Source organism: Pongo abelii, chromosome 1 (genome assembly GCF_028885655.2).
Source record: "Pongo abelii isolate AG06213 chromosome 1, NHGRI_mPonAbe1-v2.0_pri, whole genome shotgun sequence".
NCBI classification, from domain to species: Eukaryota; Metazoa; Chordata; class Mammalia; order Primates; family Hominidae; genus Pongo; species Pongo abelii.
In genome coordinates this window covers 208,797,769-208,814,051 of record NC_071985.2, presented here as the reverse complement: position 1 = coordinate 208,814,051, position 16,283 = coordinate 208,797,769, and the positions used below count along the sequence as shown (strand labels likewise).

General features: G+C 38.9%; 1 protein-coding gene and 1 non-coding gene across 2 annotated transcripts in view; one reads left to right on the top strand and one right to left on the bottom strand.

The window, feature by feature from the left end:
* The window catches only part of CLIC4 (chloride intracellular channel 4), a 93,231-nt gene that overhangs the window by 20,938 nt on the left and 56,010 nt on the right, over nucleotides 1-16,283 (top strand).
* Nucleotides 11,038-11,144, bottom strand: LOC112131027 (U6 spliceosomal RNA). Its single transcript, XR_002913186.1, has one exon. It is a non-coding gene; the product is annotated as a U6 spliceosomal RNA (small nuclear RNA).

Sequence of the window (16,283 nt, the reverse complement as noted above, 5' to 3'; positions counted from 1 at the left end):
CCCAGACTGTTTTTTTTTTTTTTTTTTTTTGAGACAGGGTCTCACTCTGTCACCCAGGTTGGAGTGCAGTGGCACAATCTCAGCTCACTGCAACCTCTGTCTCCTGGGCTCAAGTGATTCTTGTGCCTCAGCTTCCCTAGTGGCTGGGACTACAGCCACTGCAACTGGCTAATTTTTTTGTATTTTCAGTAGAGACAGAGTTTCGCTATGTTGGCCAGGCTAGTCTTGAATTTCTGGCGTCTAGTGATCCGCCCACCTTGCCCTCCCGAAGTGCTGGGATTATAGGTGTGAGCCACCATGCCTAGCCAGTATTTCTATGTAGGTGCTGAAATAGTTTCTTTTGGAGTTGAAGATCATTCGAATTAATATTTCAAGTAGGCAATTGAGTCATCATAATGGAAGACTGGATCTTTAGTGTTATGCTGTTAGAGTATGCAGTGTCCAATCTTTTGGCTTCCCTGGGCCACACTGGAAGAAGAAGAATTGTCTTGGGCCACACAAAAAATACACTAACAATAGCTGATGAGCTAAAAAAAAAAAAAAAGAAAAGAAAAAGCAAAAAAACCTTATAATGTTTTAAGAAAGTTTATGGATTTGTGTTGGGCTTCATTCAAAGCGGTCCTGGGCCACATGTGGCCCACGGACCTCAGGTTGGACAAGCTTGATGTAGTGGCTAAGAATGTGGACTCCCAAGCCATGTGGCCTGTGTTTGAATCCTAGTTCTACCCTTCACTAGTTGCCTTGGTGTCCCTACTGGGGTAATCTTGGGCTTTTGTAAAGATTATAAGAGTTAATATAAGAAAAGCCCTTAGAGTCTAACTCATAGTAAGCCTTGTTTGCTTACTATTTTGCCTTTAGGAATGCAGAATTAAGACCATGTCGGCTTGGCCTATGGTTAGTTTATATATTCAATATACCATATGTGGTTTCAACCTCCAGGATTAGAAGCATCTGCCGCACTGCCACTACCACCAGGTGGGAACTTTTCATTCTTTATCAAAAGAGCAGGGTTAGTACAAAAAAAGTTCAAGGTTAAGCTTGAATTTGCTCTTGAATTAACTTCAGTGAACCCTGATCCTGTTGACACTTACTAGGTAACTAAAGAACAGTCAGATTGGACTCTGCCATTTTAGTCCATCGGCCTCAGCAGCTCTTTCTGGACTTGTAGCTAAAGCTTGAGAGTCCATTACTAGTGAGAATGTTTTTCTTTTTTTCTCTCTCTTTTTTTTTTTAATGTGAAAGCACAAAAGAAGTAAAGAGGAATAATCTATGACATAGGATCTTATTGGTTCTGTACAAATACTCTTAATTAAAATTTTTTAATTAAAATTATATATATATATATATATATTTTTGGCATGGAATTCCGCTGTGTCGCCCAGGCTGGAGTGCAGTGGCATGATCTCGGTTAGCTACAACCTCTGCCTCCCAGGTTCAAGCAGTTCTCCTGCCTCAGCCTCCCGAGTAGCTGGGATTACAGGCGCTTGCCACCATGCTTGGCTAATTTTTGTATTTTTAGTAGAGACGGGGTTTCTCCATGTTGGTCAGGCTGATCTCAGACTCCTGACATGAGGTGATCCGCCCTCCTTGGCCTCCCAAAGTGTTGGGATTACAGGTATCAGCCACCACGCCCAGCCAAATTTTTCATTTTTTTAAGATATGGGGATCTTGCCATGTTGCCCAGGCTAGTCCCAAATTCCTGAACTCAAGTAATCCCCTTGCGGTGGCCTCCCAAAGTGCTGGGTAAAAGTACTTTTGAACTATGGATTTTGGCTTCCTGTGCTACCAAATTTCACTATTTCTTGATTTTTGTGGTATTCACCTTTACAATTGAACAGGTCATATATTAACTAGCCTTTATCTAATGCTTTCTTTAAAGGAAATGTAGACGTGCTTATATTTTTAACACATCTACATTTCTCTTAAGGAGAAGAGATTAAGCTCTTTTTATTTAATTTGTCTGGAAGAAGTTGAGATAGTGTAGATCTACAGGTTTTATATTTAGTAATTTTTAAGGAGTAAAAATGAAGTCTCCTAATTTTTCTGGACTCTATCTAAGATTATTGTTTTTAGAGTTTTTCATCTTATACCACAATGGGATGATAAAGCTTAAAACATTAGCATGTCGGCCGGGCGCGGTGGCTCACGCCTGTAATCCCAGTACTTGGGGAGGCTGAGGCAATCAGTCAGGAGTTCGAGACCAGCCTGGCCAGGATGGTGAAACCCCGTCTCTACTCATAATACAAAAATTAGGAGGCATGGCAGCATGTGCCTGTAGTCCCAGCTACTCGGGAGGCTAAGGCAGAAGAATCACTTGAACCCAGGAGGTGGAGGTTGCAGTGAGCCGAGATCGTGCCACTGCACTCCAGCCTGGGCGACAAAGTGAGATACTATCTCACCAAAAAAAAAAAAAAAAAAAAAAAAAAAAAAAAAAAAAAAGAGCAAACTTTAGCATGTCTGTAATTGGTAGATATAATCTCTATCATTTGTTTAATGATAATTAAAACAAAAATAGCGGGGCATGGTGGTACATGCCTGTGGTCTCAGCTACTAGTGGGGCTGAAGCAGGAGATAGAGGCTGTAGTGAGCCACTGTGATTGCACCACTCCACCCCAGCCTGGATGGCAGAGTGAGACCCTGTCTCAAAACAGAAGAAAATAAACAAAAAAACATAATGTAAGAATCATGAAGTGACTTTAAAATCTTCATTTTATAATAATGTTATAAGTTTTCTGAAGCTACTTAATTTATCACTATACAGAATAAACAGATATGTAAAAAATGATCAGTAAGTTTTTGTTTCCCTACTAAAGCCAGAATAATGGTCATGAGGTAATAGATAGCATTGGGTGCTTACTATGGGCCAGGCACAGTATGCCAGCCTTTTGCATGGGTTAGCTAATTTAATCCTCATATAAACTTTGAAATAGGTGCTATCAATACTGTTTAACACATGAGAATTAGAGAGATCATTGTTTGGGTATGGTTGCAGGGCCAGTAAGTAGCAGTACTGCGATTTGTACTAACGTCTTTGGGATTTCAGAACCTGAATCAATAACTTTGTTTATGTTCTTTTTCTCTATTTATTTGAAACTTGAATGCTTTCCTAACAGAATTTCTTATGTTCTGTTTTCAGTCACCCTGAAAAAAAAATTCTGAGAATATTTAAGGATATTTCTAAAACATACTAACAACTAGTGAGCCTAGATCGTTCATTAGATGACTTTGGTTGCTTTCAGTTCTCTTCGTAAAATTTGAAAGGAAACTAAAATTTCCATTACCTCACCTCGTTGCATTTTGGGGGCCTGGTTAATTAGTATTTTATAAAGCACTTTAGAGGGTTTATTTATAAACTTGTTAAAGAACCTGACTTGAATGTCATTTTTTTTTTTTTTTTTAAGACTTCACTGTTGCCCAGGATGGAGTGCAGTGGTGTCATCACAGGTCACTACCACCTTGACCTCCTGGGCTCAAGTGATCCTCCTCCTTTAGCCCCCTGAGTAGCTGGGACTTGCAGTGCCACCATGCCCAGCTAATTTTTTTAAAATTAATTTTTTGTGGAGATGAGGTCTCACTGTGTTGCCTAAGATGGTCTTGAACTCCTGGGCTCAAGTTATCCTCCCACTTTGGCCTCCCATTACAGGTATGAGCCACTGTGCTTGGCCTCACATATTTTGATTTTAGGATTGTTTTCCAGTTGAGAAATGTCTAAATGGTTCAAGTTTAACAAAAATCATATACTAATTTGTTAATTATTTTTCTGTGCGTTCTTTTCTTTCTGCCCCCTCCTTTTCTCCCTTCCTTCCCCTTTAGAGGTTGGTAGGAAAAAAAAAAAAAAAAAAAGGCAAGGAAGTTTCTTTTTGTGGAGAGAGGAAATGACTGTTGGTTCAAGACTTTATCCATATTAGGTATAAACTAAATATAGACGTGTAATCCAGGAGTGAAGTCACATCTATAAAGTTTCTTAAGCAAAGCTAATGAGATCAGCCAGTGCTTTTGGATCTGTTTTTTCCCCCTTGCTTTTGGCTCACTTACCAAACTGATTAGTCTTATAGTCTGCCTGCCTTTGCTTCTTTAAAAAAAGAATAAAAAAATTATAAGGAATCTTTCTGTGAAACAAGCACACAAATTTTTAAAAAGTTGCTTTGTATATGAAGCATAGTTACTTATGCCCCCCTTTGAGGGGAGGTTATAAATAAATTAGCTTCTTTAATTTCTTGACCTTGTCATTTTCCTCACAGCAATTCTTCTTCTTCTTTTTTTGTTTTTTGAGTTGGTTTTATCCTTGAGTCTTTGTCACATATTTTTACTGTGAGGCTGGACTCATCTTTGTAAGTTGTAAGAAACATCTGTTTTACTTAGTATTTTCTTGGTTTATTCCATTTTTAACCATTAAAGCAGATCTCAGTGTGGCTGAATGGTAATAGGATTTCTTCTGATTGGCAGGTGAAGAGAGATTGCAGTAGAACGGAATGATGGAATAAATCTGCTTCTGGCCACAGCACATGTCCTTCTCAAATAAGGACTTTGAAAAGTCCCCCAAAACATTCTTACAATAATCATTTGCAACTCTTGTGCTCCTTCTTAGAGCCCTTTGCAAGCATGCCTAAACACTCAAGCCCTTACGAACGTGCTATGCTTCTGAAGAGAAGAACTATATACACACACCTATGGCGTATCTTACTGTAAATACTTTGGAATACAACTAATTGTGTCAAAAGTTTAGCTTAACATATTTCAGGGTTTTAGGGATCAGGTCATGAAACTAAATGTTCTCCAAGCCTAAGTTGAAATCTGTTCTGAATCCTTCTCTGACCTTGTTGTTCCCTTAGCAGAACTACTCTTTCCTACTGTTTGGGGCAGTTCGTGCATTTTTGTATTCTGCCACTCATCTGAATCACCTTTAATTACATTTTTGTTCCAGGGTAGAATGTAAATTCCAGGAGATCAAGGATAAGGGATTATTTTCTTTTTTCTTCTTTTTATATTTTAAATTAAAAAAATTATTATGGTCTTCCAAAGACTAAAGGACTATTTTCTTCATCTTTTATATCTACCCCCTACCACAAATCTTTATATATAGGAGATAATTCATTAATTCAGTAAGCATTTATTAGTGTTTTTGGGCAAATTGGTGTGCATAGTATAGGAATATAAGCATGTAAGAGAGAATATATTAAATATTTTCTGTTATTGTGTTCTATATTACCTCGTAGTAGAATACCAGAGATAAAAGTAGTATTCAGTTATTGAACTTGAGACATGTAATTGGGGTTTTGTAACTAGCTGCTCACTATATAGCTATTGGTCTAAACTTAACAGATTGGTTTAGAGAACTAGAATATTATGTAACTGGAAGGCCAGGTTCAAGTCCTATGTGTATCCTAATTGATCTGCTATCTCATGTATGTGTATCCTAATTGATCTGCTATCTCATCTGTCAAGTGGGTGTGTTTCTTGGAGGTGATGTTCAGTCCAGTTTGTATTATTTTATATGCCAAGGTAGACTTAGGCTTGGCTTAAGCTTAGGCTTAGGCAGAAAGTTGAGCCCTGAGATTCCAACGTCAGATCCAGAGAATTAAATTCTCATAAGAACAATGGATTAATGAAGATGACAATAAACAATGAAAAACTGCAATCATGAAAATGTTATAGAATATTTTATTAATACTATAAAATATTAGCTCTCAATAAACATGAATAAATTAATGAATCTTCCTCAGATGTTTTAATTTTGGATTATGTATTTTTAAATGTTCATTAAAATATATTACAAAATCAGCCAGGCACTGTGGCTCACACCTGTAATCCCAGCACTTTGGGAGGCCAAGGTGGGTGGATCACGAGGTCAGGGGTTCAAGACCGGCCTGGCCAAGATGGTGAAACCGCGTCTCTACTAAGATTACAAAAATTAGCCGGACACGGTAGCGGGCGCCTGTAATCCCAGCTACTCAGGAGGCTGAGGCAGGAGAATTGCTTGAATCCAGGAGGCGGAGGCTGCAGTGAGCTGAGATCGTGCCACTGCACTCTAGCCTGGGCGACAGAGCAAGACTCTGTCTCTCTATACATATACATTACAAAATCAGTTTCTGTAAAAATTATATATTCAACACTGTATTTCAGCTGTGAAAGTTAATATTCAGAATTCTTGTCTATCTTCTTTGCTGGCCTAAGACTTCAAATATCTGAATAGTATAACATAGCAGGATGTTTCTTACTGAAATATTTTACTTTGGATTTCAATGCACAGGTTCCTCAAATATGATGAAGGAAAATTCTACAAATTTGACTGGCTTTAAAAAAAAAAAAGAAGAGGAAGAATGGTTCTGTGTCTGCTTTATTTTAGATACAACAAACAAAATCTTTCCTTAAACTTTCTTTCAGGAGTTCATCTGGGAAATAAAATATATTCTTTCTGGTCAAAGAATTCACTCCTGAAATATTTCATTGTTTTCTTGTACTCTTGGGATTCTTTCTGAATCTAGTTTATACTACAGTATAATGTGTATACCCTTAAGGATAGTGGGTTGCTGCATTTTGACTTGCAGAAGAATTTCACCCATCCCCCAACATAGCTGTCTTTAGTTGATAAACAAGGGAAGACCCTGGCAGTTAGTGAATTTATCTTTGGTTAGCAGATATTTTTTAAAAATGAGGGCTAGACAATGAAAAAGTTTGAGATGCCCCCCTTTTTTTTTTTGGACAAGGCCTCACTTTGTCATCCAGGCTAGAGTGCATTGGTAAGATCATAGCTCACTACATCCTTGACCTCCTGGGCTCAAGGGATCCTCCTGCTTAAGCCTTCTGAGTAGCTAGGACTAAAGGTGTGTACTACCATATCTGGCTAATTTTTTAATTTTTCGTAGAGATGGGGTCTCACTGTGTTGTCCAGGCTGGTCTCAAAACTCCCAGCTTCAAGTGATCCTCCCACCTTGGCTTCCCAGAGTGTTGGGATTACAGGTGTCAGCCATTGCACCCAGCCAGAGATGCACTTTTTTTGATGTAACCAAAGTGAGAATAATTATAAAGGAGCACGTTTCTTTTTTATTTTAATTTTAATTTTTTTTTTTTGTAGAAATGGAGTCTCGCTCTGTGGCCCTGGCTGGAGTGCAGTGGTGTGATCTCGGCTCACTGCAACGTCTGCCTCTTGGAGTCAAACAATTCTCCTGCCTCAGCCTCCCGAGTAGCTGGGACTACAGGCGCACACTGCGACGCCTGGCTAATTTCTTTTGTATTTTTAGTAGAGACGGGGTTTCACCGTGTTGCCCAGGCTGGTCTTAAACTCCTGAGCTCAGGCAATCTGCATGTCTCAGCCTCCCAAAGTGTTGGGATTACAGGTGTGAGCCACCGTGCCCAGCTAAGTAACTTCTTTTTTAAATAAAATAATCATGGCTTAATATAATAAAAACAACTTAGTGTTCTGTGTTTCTGAAATTAAGTCATTTAATGCCAAACTTTCACATTCTAAATAGTTGTATCTGAAAATGCCTTGACTTCTCTTCCATTCTTTAAAGATGGTTTTGTTGGAAATAGAATTTTGAGTTATTTTTATTGTTGTTATTCTTTCAGCATTTTAAAAAATGTTCTTGACTGGGCATGGTGGCTCATGTGTGTAATCTCAGCACTTTGGGAGGCTGAAGTGGGAGATCTCTTGAGCCCAGGAGTTCGAGACCATCTTGGGGAACCTAGTGAGACCCTGTCTCTACAAAAAATTGAAAATATAGCTGGACATGGTGGCAGGTGCCTGGTCCCAGCTACTTGGGAGGCTGAGATGGGAGGATGGCTTGATCCCTGGAGATCGAGGCTGCAGTGAGAGCTGTGCTTCAGCTTAGGCGACAGAGTGAGACCTTGTCTAAAAAAAAAAAAAAAAAAAAAAAAAAAAAAAAAAAAAAGGACCGAGGGCGGTGGCTCATGCCTATAATCACAGCACTTTGAGAGGCCAAGGTGGGTGGATCACCTGAGGTCAGGAATTCAAGACCAGCCTGGCCAACATGGTAAAACCCTGACTCTACTGAAAATACAAAAATTAGCTGGATGTGGTGGTGCATGCCTGTAATCCCAGCTACTGGGGTGGCTGAGGCGGGAGAATTGCTTGAACCCGGGAGGCACAGGTTGCAGTGAGCCGAGATCATGCCATTGTACTCCAGCCTGGGTGACAGAGTGAGACTCCATCTCAAAAAAAAAAAAAAAAAAAAAAAAAATTCGTTCCATGTTTTCTGGCCTCCATTACTCCAAATGATAATTCAACAGTTATTCAAATTATTATGTCCTTGTATGCAGTGTGTTGTTTTTTTCTAGCTACCGTGAAGATTTTCTTTTTCTTCCTTTTTCTTTTTTTTTTTTTTTTTGCTTTTCATTATTTCAATTATGATATACTTAGGTATGGCATTATTTATATTGAATCTGCTTGATGTTCATGAAATTTGAATCTGTAAATTTGTCTTTATTTGGGAAAATTTTGGCCATTATTTCTTGAAATATTTTTTTCCTCATTGTCTCCTTCTGGAACCCTAAAATATAAATGTTTTAGTATTTTCCCGTAGGTCTTTGAGGCTCTTTTTTTCTCTTCTTCAAATTGAATAATTTCTTGGTTCTGTCTTCATGTTCACAGACCTTTTTCTTTCTTCTCTCTCTCTCTTCTCTTTCTTTCTTTCTCTTTCTCTTTTTTTCTCTCTTTCTCTTTTCTTTTTTCTTTTCCTTCTTTATTCTACTGTTAAGCCAATCTAGTAATTTGAAAACATAATTTAGATATTGTAGTTTTTAGTTCTAGAATTTACATTTTTGTGTGTGATTTCTTTCCCTACTGAGATTTCCTATCTTCCTTTATTATGAGCATATTTTTCTTTCGGTATTTGAACATAGTTACCATAACTGCTTTAAAATCCTTGAGTGCAAACTGTAGAATCTGGGTCATCTTAGGGTAGTCTCCTTGATTACTAATTTTTTTTTTTTTCTTGAGAATGAGTCAGGTTTTTCCATTTCTTATAGGGAGTAATTTTGGATTATATTCTGGATATTACAAATGATAAATGATAATTTATATATATAAATTTTGTTATGCCCCTCTTAAGAGCATTGATTTTCTTTTCGAAAGCAGGCAATTGATTAACTTAGCTGAATTCAAGCTGCAAAACTGTCCCCCCATAGTAGGTGGCAGCGTACATTTCAGTTCAGTTCTCTTAGCTGGCCTACTTGGAGCCTGCTCTGTGCATGTGTGTTTCACAGATCAGCGAGAGATTTAGACAGATTTATGCAGATTTTAGGGCTCCCCTGTGCTGGTTCTCTCTCTCTCTCTCTCTCTCTCTCTCTTTTTTTAACGGTGTCTTTATTTTCTTTGCAGTGGTGATGGTTACTCTAGACTGTTTTTTGGCTTTTAAAGTCAGCAGAACTGTGAATTTTCCATTGGAGTTTTAGCTGCCCTGCATGGTGCAAGGCTAAAAGATAAAAATTGGGGAAACTTGTCCAGTGCAGTTCCCTTCCTCCAAGTGCCAACTCCCCTCCAATATTTGCCTGCTTTTGTCACTCTCCAGTGCCTTCAGGTGGTTGTTTTTGTCTGGAAGTTATAGCTGTTATGATAGGCAGAGTTGATCCTATAGGAAGAACTGCCTGGTCTTACTAGAAGATTCAAATTTTTTTTTTTAAAACAGAAACCTTTAAATTTTAGAATAGTTTTAGATTTATAGAAAAATTGCAAAAATAATACAGAGTTCTGAAATTTATTTTAAGTGAAAGTATTTCTAAAATATATTAATGCTTCCTTGACTTTTGAAAATGCTGAGTTTGGCCAGGTGTGATGGCTAACGCCTATAATCCCAGCACTTTGGGAGGCTGAGGCAGGTGGATCACCAGAGGTCAGGAAACCCTGTCTCTACCAAAAATACAAAAATTAGCTGGGCATGGTGGTAGGGGCCTGTAGTCCCAGCTACTCGGGAGGCCGACGCAGGAGAATCCCTTGAACCCAGGAGGCGGAGGTTGCAGTGAGCAAAGATCATGCCATTGCACTCCAGCCTGGGCGACAAGAGCAAAACTCCGTCTCAAAAAAAAACCCGAAAATGCTGGGTTTAACTGCCAATTAATGTCAACATTCTGAATATAAATTCAGTAATGCAGCAATGGCCTTGGGAGCCATTGAGGCATGTAAGACTATTTTTGTCTTTCTGCTAAATGGCCTCAGCTATTGTGCTTTTCGAACCTAAATCTGCTTTGTGTGTGTGCATGTGTGGATGGGTGCATGCGTGCATGTGTGTGTGTATTTTGTATTTCTTCCTTTGCCAACTTAGCTCTATTGATGCAGCCCATTTCCTTTAATTTTCTATTGTAATTTGTTGTGGCTCAGTACACCAGATAAACTGTTAAAATTTGTTTGAAATAAAATTTATTTGAAATAAGAATAAATCGTTTCAGGCCGGGCACGGTGGCTCATGCCTATAATCCTAGCACTTTGGGAGGCCAGGGCGGGCGGATCACGAGGTCAGGAGTTCAAGACCAGCCTGACCAACATGGTGAAACCCTGTCTCTACTAAAAATACAAAAATTAGTCAGGCGTGGTGGCATGTGCCTGTAATCCCAGCTACTTGGGAGGCTGAGACAGGAGAATCGCTTGAACCGGGGAGTTGGAGGAGGTTGCAGTGAGTCGAGATCACGCCACTGCACTCTAGCCTGGGTGATAGAGCAAAAAAAAAAAAAAAAAAAAAAAAAAAAGAATAAATAGTTTCTGAGAGCTTGAATGTTGAGTTAATGAGTCAGGTACATCATCTTTTGTATCTGGTCTTGGTGACATTGGTGCCCAGAGACCTTTTCTCTAGACGCGTGCTGTCAATATAATAGTCGCTACCTATACATGGCTATTGAGTGTTTGAAATATGTCTAGTTTGAGTTGAGATGTACTATAATTATGAAATATACACCAGATTTTAAAGATGTAGTAAAAAGAAAAGAATGTAATAACTTTTTATGTTGATTATGTGTTGAAATGATTTTAGATATATTGAGTTAAATAAAAAAATATTTAATCACACTTGTTTCTTTTACTTTTAAAAAAATGTGGAATGCTTCACAAATTTGTGCGTCATTCTTGTACAGGGGCCATGCTAACCTGTTTTGAATTGTTCCAATTTTAGTATTCATGCTGTCAAAGTAAGTACTCTTTTTACGTCTTCGATATGGCTGCTAGAAAATTTAATATAACATTTGTGCCCTACATTATATTGGTCATAGCTCTGGTAATTTATCTTACCTGATAGTAGTGTCTATGAGTGAGATGGTGGTGGTTCTGTAAGAATCTTGAGATCAAGCAGGTGAGATTCTAGCATCTCCTTCTTTGCTCTGGTGTAAGAAACTATCATAGTGGTTGGTAGATAGTATGGACCTTGGAGTTTAAACCTCAGTTTTGACACTCCTCAGTTGTATGACCTATGACAAATTACTGAGCTTCTCTGAACCTCAGTTTCCTCATCTGAAACTCATATGAAACATGAGGAAAACAACCCCTGATTTCATGTGGTTATTGTGAAATGCATAAAACTAGTTTTATATAGTGCACGTCAACTGCAAAATATACTACTCAATAAATAGTAGCTTTTAACTTGTTTCTGGACCATTTTGGTAACATTTTGATTTATTGTAGTTGATACTTATAGGGAATATAATCAAGGTAGATCCAGACTAGGAAAAAAGGACTGTAGCTTTCGTCATTTTTTTTTTCTTTCTTTCATTTGTTGTCATTCAGTTTTTTTCTACCACTAAAAAATATGTCTTTGATGAAGAATTTGTAAGAAAAAAGGATGGACCTTCTGTAAAAAGAAGAGATATTGCCTCCAGACAGTCAATATTTTAAATTATATGGTTTATTAGTTATTCTGAAGAGATAATAGACTTTGTTCCTCCTTTTAGGCTTTTGATGAGTGAATGTGAACAAGCAGAACTCGTTTTCATCATGGGTCTATTGTGCCTAGATGGAAAGTCTGGTCATTGTACATCTGACAGTTTGTTTTAAAAAGTGGTTCTGGCTGAGATATTTCAGATTTGATTTTCCTACAGATTAAAGGCTTTCTTTCCATCTTCAGCATATACTTCAAGCAAGTAACAAAAGTACTCAAAAGAAACTCAAGTGACATTAATTCTGTTTGTTATTTCATCTAGTAGTTTTTGAATGACTACTTTCCATTTAGCATTTATTCAAAAGAAGTTCTATTATATTTAAGCAGTTTAACATTTTGGCACTGATTAGAGACAGTAATGAGATTATCATGTATAAACATTAAAAAATAATTTTCTTAAATCTACAAAGAATAGAAAAGAAAAACATGCTTGTTATAAAAAGACAAATAGGACACAAGTATATAAAATTAATACCCCCAGGCTGGGCATGGTAGCTTACGCCTGTACTCCCAGCACGTTGGAAGGCCAAAGTGGGCGGATCACTTGAGCCCAGGGGTTCGAGACCAGCCTGGGCAACATGGTGAAACTCTGATTCTACAAAAATTACAAAAATTAGCCAGATATGGTGGTATGTGCCTATAGTCCCAGCAACTTGGGAAGGTGAGGTAGGAGGATCGCTTGAACCCAGGAGGTCAAGGCTGCAGTGAGCCCTGATGGTGCCACTGTACTCCAGCCTGGGCGGCTGAGCGAGTGTTTGTCTCAAAAAATTAAAAATAATCTCCTGTCCCTACCTCTCCCCAGATCTGTCCCGAGGTAAACAATGTTAATTTTGGTTTATAGCCCTCCATACTCGAGAAGTATTTTCAAGATGTAAATGCCAGGGTTATAGATCTGTGGTATCTCTTAAAGGGATTTATTTCCCTTTCCATCCTCCAGCAAAGTATAGGCCTACTGTTGCTCCCATCTTGAGGTTTCCTTGACCCAGTTGCTCAAAGCAGTTATGTAGGAATTACTTGATTTCTTTCTCCCGCTTTCTACATCCAAACAATCCACACGTCTTTAGGATTATGCTACCCCAATTCAATTTAATCTACACTTTTCTTTCCAAGTCCATTGCTTTTACCTAATCCAAAGCACATTTCACTACAACTACCACAAGAGGCCACCCAGCTTCAATTCTTCATCAGTTTGATGCCTCTGACCTGTTTTCCATGTGGCAGAGTGTTATTTATTGTCTTAAATGGAAATCAGATTTTGCCCTTATCTTGCACCCATCAAAACCCTTCAGTGGTATCCTGTTACCCTGTTCTGGCATTCCTTACCCCCTTTCCCCTCCCACCAGTGGAAGCTCCGTGAAGTCAGGAATATGTTCTCTGGCACATACTGTTTTATTGAGCACTTAACCACATGCTGGACAATATTTTAAGAGCTTTTCATCTATTAACTCATTTATATTCATGATAACCCTGTGAAGTAGGTATTCTTCCAACCATTATATGTATAAACCAACTGAGGCCCAGAGAGGTTTAAGTAACTTACCCAATATCACACTCATGCTTAAGTAGAAGAATCAATATATCAAACCAGGCACTCTGCCTTCAGTCCTTGCTGTTAAATGTCGTATTAAATGCTTTTTTTCTACATAGTAGGTACTTGGTAAACATTTGTTAAGTTAATGAATAAATTGTTCCCTCTTTGCATAAAATTCAAACACTTAATTTGGTCTAGAAAATCTTTCACGATCTGGCCCCTGCCAACACCACTTTCTCATGTACTCATGGCAATCTTGTCACACTGGCTCTTTGCATGGCTGTTTCCTTCTCATTCTTTATGTCTAAGAGGTCTTCCATGGTCATCTTATCTAAAGTAGGTGCTTCTTGTCCTCTCTCTGAGTACTTTGTTTTACTTTAGGCAAATCATGATTAATTGTTAAATACATGATATAGGCTTGCTATTCCCTGGGAATTTGTAAGAGATGCAAAATCTTGGTTGTCACCCCAGATTTACTGAATTGGAATCTGCATTTTTACAAGATCTCCTAATAAGTTGTGAGGACATCAGAGTTTGAGAAACTGGGATAGAAATTGAAAGGACAGCTGGGCGCGGTGGCTCATGCCTGTAATCCCAGTGCTTTGGGAGGCAGAGGCAGGTGGATCACCTGAGGTCAAGAGTTTGAGAACAACCTGACCAACATGGAGAAGCCCTGTCTCTACTAAAAATACAAAACTAGCTAGGCACGGTGGCGCATGCCTGTAATCCCAGCTACTCGGGAGGCTAAGGCAGGAGAATCGCTTGAACCTGGGAGGTGGAGGTTGTGGTGAGCTGAGATCGCACCATTGCACTCCAGCCTCGGCAACAAGAGTGAAACTCCATTTCAAAAAAAAAAAAAGAAAGAAATTGAAAGGACAGGTAACTGAATTTTTTTTTTTTTTTTGAGACAGAGTCTCACTCTGTCACCCGTGCTGGAGTGCAGTGGCACAATCTCAGCTCACTGCAACCTCTGTCTCCCTGGTTTAAGCGATTATCCTGCCTCAGCCTCCTGGGTAGCTGGGACTACAGGCACATGCCACCATGCCCGGCAAATTTTTGTATTTTTTTTTTTAGTAGAGATGCGGTTTCACCATATTGCCCAGGCTGATCTTGAACTCCTGACCTCATGATCCATCCTCCTTGGCCTCCCACAATGCTGGGATTACAGGCGTGAGCCACCGCATCCGGCAAGGTAACTGAATTCTTATAGTGAGACTTGAGCTTGACCTGAAGCACGGGTGTGGCAGTGATCATTTCAGTGGAGGTTAATGTGATTGTAGTCACATAAGGGTCCAGATTTATGTGGTCTTATTGTACAGGATAAACGGGAGTGGGGGTGGAGCAGTGCTGTGGGTCCTCAAGGACATCAGTGGGGAAGTCATTCTAGGAAAAGAGGATGGAGAACTTTGTGAGACTTATTTTATTATTATTTTTTTTTAAAGATGGAGTCTCGCACTGTTGTACAGGCTGGAGTGCAGTGGCGCGATCTCGGCTCACTGCAACCTCTGCCTCCCCACTTGAACGGAATCTCCTGCCTCAGCTTCCCAAGTAGCTGGGATTATAGGTGCCCGCCACCACGCCCAACTAATTTTTTGTATTTTTAGTAGAGACGGGGTTTCACTATGTTGACCAGGCTGGTCTCAAACTCCTGACCTCGTGTTCCACCTGCCTCGGCCTCCCAAAGTGCTGGGATTACAGGCGTGAACCACTGTGCCGGGCCTTGTAAGACCTAATTTTTAAAGACTATTGTACACTTTATGGTTTTTATTTTTAATGAAACTATTATATTAGGTAATTGATCATAATTTGGTCATTTACTGAAAGAAACAGCAACAGATAACCTTTGAAAACTACTGGAAGGTGAATCATCTCTCCCATTCAATATTTGAATGACTTCAATTCACAGTGACTTAGACTTAAGCAAGAGAACATCAAATGTACTGTTATAAGCTGAACTACTAACTCAGATGAGGAACCACTGGCAAGCCCATAAAACTGAAACTCACAAAACCATGATTTATCAGGAGATGTTTATGTCACTTTTGGGAAATATTAAACAGGTGCTTTTTTAATTGTAGTAAAGTCATGGGGTATATTTTGAGTTTCATTGTATTCTAAATTGAAATTTTGTACTTTTAGGGTATTCTGAAATTCTTAAATGATTCAGATTAGACTTTGGATGCTATAGGTAATGCAAAGGCAGAAACCATTTCTTCTCTTCATCACCAGATCTCTGGTGTTTAGTGTAGGTCCTCACATGGCTGGTGAATGAATACAAAAAAAAGTTTTAATTTTAAAAGATTGATATCTATCTGCCCTTGAAGATAATATATAAATGACGGACAATAAAAGTGAGCTGTAATGTATTTAGAAACTATTAGGACTGAAGTGGAAACTAGATTAATAATTTAAAAAGCACTTTATTTGGAAATAATTTCATACTTACAGACAAGTTACAAGCATAAGAGGCCGGACACAGTGGCTCTGTAATCCCACCGCTTTCGGAGGCTGAGGCAGGAGGATTGCTTGAGGCCAGGAGTTCAAGACTAACCTGGACAACAGAGCAAAACTGTCTCTACAAAAAAGTAAAAAAATTAGCCAGGCATAGTGGTGTTTGCCTGTATTCCTAGCTACTGCAGAGGCTGTGGTGGGAGGATCACTACAGCCTGGAGAGTTCAAGGCTGCAGTGAGCTATGATGGCACCACTACATTCCAGCCTGGGCAGCAGAGCAAGACCCTGTCTCAAAAAAAACCCAACAAAACAAAAACAAAAACAAAAAAACAGTTCAAAGAATACTGTTTACCTAGGTTTACCTATTGTTAACATTTTACTCTATTTGCTTTATTATTTGCTCTTTCTCTCATAAGTTGCA